The sequence below is a fragment of the Etheostoma spectabile genome, chromosome 5, assembly GCF_008692095.1.
Source record: "Etheostoma spectabile isolate EspeVRDwgs_2016 chromosome 5, UIUC_Espe_1.0, whole genome shotgun sequence".
NCBI lineage: Eukaryota > Metazoa > Chordata > Actinopteri > Perciformes > Percidae > Etheostoma > Etheostoma spectabile.
This window is the reverse complement of record NC_045737.1, coordinates 18,781,736-18,786,190: the sequence shown is the minus strand read 5'-3', so window position 1 is coordinate 18,786,190 and position 4,455 is coordinate 18,781,736. Positions and strand designations below refer to the sequence as shown.

At 37.4% G+C, this 4,455-nt stretch overlaps 1 protein-coding gene across 1 annotated transcript in view; it reads left to right on the top strand.

Annotated features, from left to right (window-relative positions):
- The first annotated feature begins 3,349 nt into the window (after positions 1-3,349).
- jak2b (Janus kinase 2b) overlaps positions 3,350-4,455 on the top strand; it is a 24,688-nt gene continuing 23,582 nt past the window's right edge. The window contains exon 1 of the mRNA XM_032516066.1: positions 3,350-3,868. The gene's annotated coding sequence lies outside the window, so the exon portion shown is untranslated. The remainder of the gene's footprint in view (positions 3,869-4,455) is intronic.

Below are 4,455 nucleotides of genomic sequence, written 5' to 3'. Positions count from 1 at the left end.
CAAGGAAACGACTACATGTATTTCCCAAAATGTTAAACAATCGAATCAAAGGCATTAGTTCTGACTGTCCAATAACAGATCCAGAGAATATAAAATTACAATCAACAAAGAGATACACACAAATTAAGCCCAGCAACTTTATGTGGAGGGTCACAAAAGTAAAAAATAATAAATGCTTCAACAAAAGCAGGAAATATGCAGCTTAAGACAGTAAGCTATATTGTGTTTTTTTTCTCCAGATAACACTATCAGAATATGATTTGATTTTTGAGTTACTGAAATATGGATCTTGTTATTGGAATATAAATTATTAGATTTTCAGATAATGATGTAAAACACAACATCAACAATCAATAAAAGTTTGAAGCGAAACTGAATGAAAATCTAAATGAGTGACAACTTTTCTGCTGCTGTCTCTCCAAACTCTTCTCCCCTTCATAACTTCCCTTTGTGCTACAGCCCCACCCTTGTTTTGTCTATTGCTATTTTTCTCAGTTCCCAACTTGTTCTTCTTCCTCTATCTGCCTCCCTTGCTTTCGTTTCCCCCTTCCAGTGCCAGCCTCCCACAACCCTTGTCTCATTTTTTTTGTCTCTCCTGTCTTTGTCGAGGGCAATCCGTCTGTGTTGAGGTGTTAGATCCACTGGAGGGATGAAGTGTCGAGCCAAACAGACTCCTGTTCCTGCATGAGTGTGTGTGTGTGTGTGCGTGTGTGTGTGTGCGTGTGCGTGTGCGTGTGCGTGTGCGTGTGCGTGTGCGTGTGCGTGCGTGTGTGTGTGTAGGCATGCATAAGTGCTGTCACCTAAACACCTGAGGACATCCTACAGACATTTCCTGTGTGTGTGTGTGTGTGTGTGTGTGTGTGTGTGTGTCTGTGACACCTGAATGCCCCAGGACTCTCCTAACGCCTTTATTCACCAAGGGATACACATTTTTGCCTTGCAGCAGCTTTTGATCTATCTTTCTTTGTACATTGTAATTTCCCCTTGTGGGATTAACAAAGTAAACATTATTATTATTATTATTATTATTATTATTATTATTATTATTATTATTATTATTATTTAAATCCAGTTATCTATCCGGCTATTAAGGGAAGTATTAATGCTACAAACAAAGCTGTAACATAATGTATATTGGCTGTGACCAATCCAATCACATTTAATTTGTTACAGGCATTTACGTCCTTCTCAGGATGAATTAAAATGTGATCCCCTGACTTTCAATCTAGCACAATTATTTATTTTCAATCTATTACATCTATTCCTCAATGCTATAACATCAGTAATTAACTAAAGTGAAGCAGATGTACCCTTACACCACCCATCTACCAAGTTACAGTATTCCCTCTTCCAGAATAACAAAATAATTGTTTCAGGTTTGCATGCAATGCTTTTTTATTATTATTGTTGTCAGCCTGATATATGGGAAAATTACACTTTGAGACAATCATTCTGCAGGTAAAAGTCTGGGAGGTCTGTATAGCCTCTATACCAGTCCATGATGAATATTGAAAAAATGAAATCCAGAATATACTCACAGTCACAGTTTGTGTTCAAACATGCGAGAGAATTTCAAAATGAAATCAATCAACTAAAACAATAAGCTGCAATCATTGTTAAAAAATACACATTGGTGACAAATTTAAGGAAACACAAGCAATATCACAATCTACAGCCCAAACGCATTATAATAAAGTTCAATCAATACCCCTCTGACAAATTAAACATCATTAGCTTTACTAAAGTAGCCTAAATCTCATTTCACATTATGATGTTGTGTTCTGGCTGTTTCCTTGTAAAACTGTGCTGTAATCTGTGCAACTACTGGTTAATTTTAGTTTCGGTGGATGTTGGTTAGCTTGCGAAAGTTGCGGTTTGTCGATTCATAAGCCAAGGTAGTGATTCAGATGCTGCCTTCACGGACTCCTCAAAACCTCCAAATTCCTAGACTCAATGTTGTAAATTAATGCATAAACACAACATTAAAACTGCATATTCAAATTTATAAGAGCCAGAAAACGGGAAAAAAGTGGGCAAAACAACTCAAGGCTATTCTGATAATCTCTGACAACCTCAAACTAGGCGGTTCCTGGGTATAAATTTGATGAATAGAGAAGTTGCTTCCAAGTGACAGGTTATTCATAACCCATTGTGTGCCCTACTTTTATATAAATCGGAATCAGCTTTATTAGCTAAGTATGTGTGGCCTACACACACCAGGAACACCAGTTCAGAACAGGAAAAAGAGACAGACACTTCCTACAGTTAAAAATAAGGACAACAAAGCTGACATATAACTAGGCTATAAAACAAGCATAAACATAAATCTTATGTATGTAGAGTCTTTCAACCCAACCTACAGTACATTAAGCCAATGCAAAGCAACAAACATATGTCCATACATTGAATATTTGTCAGTGTGGTGACCCATTTATTTCATGATTGTGCATTCTCACCATTTCACAGGTATATTTCAGTTTGTCCAGTTTATTTCAGGTAAGTTTTGTTCTGCTTTCCCACTAAACACTAATAAAACAATACCACTGACAAGCCACGCTGACATGGGAAAAAACTGTTAGCTTTCCCCTTTGCCACACACCTGTGTACCTCTGGCTGTTGATTACCTATATGCTTTCCGGGAACAATGCTCCACCCAGTGATCAAACACAAAACTACATATTCATGTCACCAACTAAAAAAATACAGTTTAATTATGGCTAAACAATGTTCTAAATACACACATTGTCCATATGCATGTTAAACTGTTAATGTAAACTGTAAACAAGAATACAATAGTGCAAAGAGAGCTAAAAAAAATAAGAAATAATGAATGGCCATGTATTAGATAGATAGATAGATAGATAGATAGATAGATAGATAGATAGATAGATAGATAGATAGATAGATAGATAGATAGATAGATAGATAGATAGATAGATAGATAGCAAACAAAAACAAATGCTTACAGGGACGCCATGGATCAGAGTTTGGAACCATGGGACAAATTAGCACCATTACCAGGAGCAACAAGTCTAATGGGAAATGTGGTTTGACTTTTGAGAAGCACCACCAACAGCAATGATATATTGGAGTACTTGTTACATCAGCTTAGAGCAAAATAGACAAAGATAAAATGAAAAATATACAATACGTATTAGATGATAATAATAAGAAAAAAAAACTATACAATACGTATCAAGAATATACATTTTGTTGATGATTTTGGGACACTAATTGGCATTTTGTCTGTCGGTAATTTTGATATTTCAGACAGCACCTGAAGGCAGCATTAGTATAGTGGGAGAGGCTGGTTTGTTGACTGACTTGGGGCCATAGACCATATACAGTTTATGCTTGGGGCTTCGGTTGCGCACGCAGTAGCTGCCACTGATAAATTAGCTTTCTTGTCAGAGTTAAAGGCATTCAGTAATAGATGTCAATACTGTAACTCTTGCTGTTGCCACAGTTTCTGGCTCAAGAAGATGATTGACTGCAGACGAATTCCATGTTATTGGACCAATTTGTAACCTAGCACGACGTGGTTTTAGCTAGCATTAGCTTAAGTTATTAGATTGACAAGATAAGTTACACGTCTAAAGTTCCTCCGGAGTGAGATGGGTAACGCTAGGCTGACCAGAGGTAGTTTATGTAGCAGGTTAGCCAGCTGAGTGTGGCATGGAAATAAGAATATTTCCAGATGGATTTCTGCCATAAAAGAAATTGCTTATTTTGGCCTGTAGTCCGAGTACTGGTTTTAAAGAACTGAAGCAGCAGTGTCTGGACATAGCTGTCAAACTCTCGCTCGTCCTGGCTGCAGCGTTGGCCTAGGAAGCTAGCAGCAAGCTAGCTAGCTGGCTCATCTACCAAAGTAAGTGTTTACACTCATTCATATTTCGTTGATATCTTATGTCTGGTTTATTTAAGGGCATAAACATAAACCTCTAACATTAGTTGGTTAAGTTGCTAAAATGCATTTGCATAACGTTACTCGCTTGTTTGTATGGTAGCTAACTCATACAGAGGCAACGTTAGCTAGGTCCGTAAGACTCCTATCCAACTAACAATTTTTGGTTCCCAGAACGTTCTGGGAACGTTCGTTTTTGGTTACGGGAACGTTCCCTGAAGGTGAGGTTTGGTTGTAGATAGATAGATAGATTAACGTAATGCAATAGCATTACGTTAATCTATTGAAGCTATAACGTAAGCTGACGGCAGCACACAAGATCACGGCCTTGATAAGTTTGTCCTGCAGCTAGGTTTCTGATTCCGTTTAACTGTCAATTTGGGATTTGCCATTTTACATAGCAACCTTTTAAGTGAGCAATGAATTTGCCATAACAACAAGCAGCGTCCAGAAACTACTGCATGTTCCCCTTTAGTTCCAACATTATTCACAGTCTTTTAATTGCTCAGGTCTAAAATTCAATATGTATTTATGTATGTATGTATGTATGT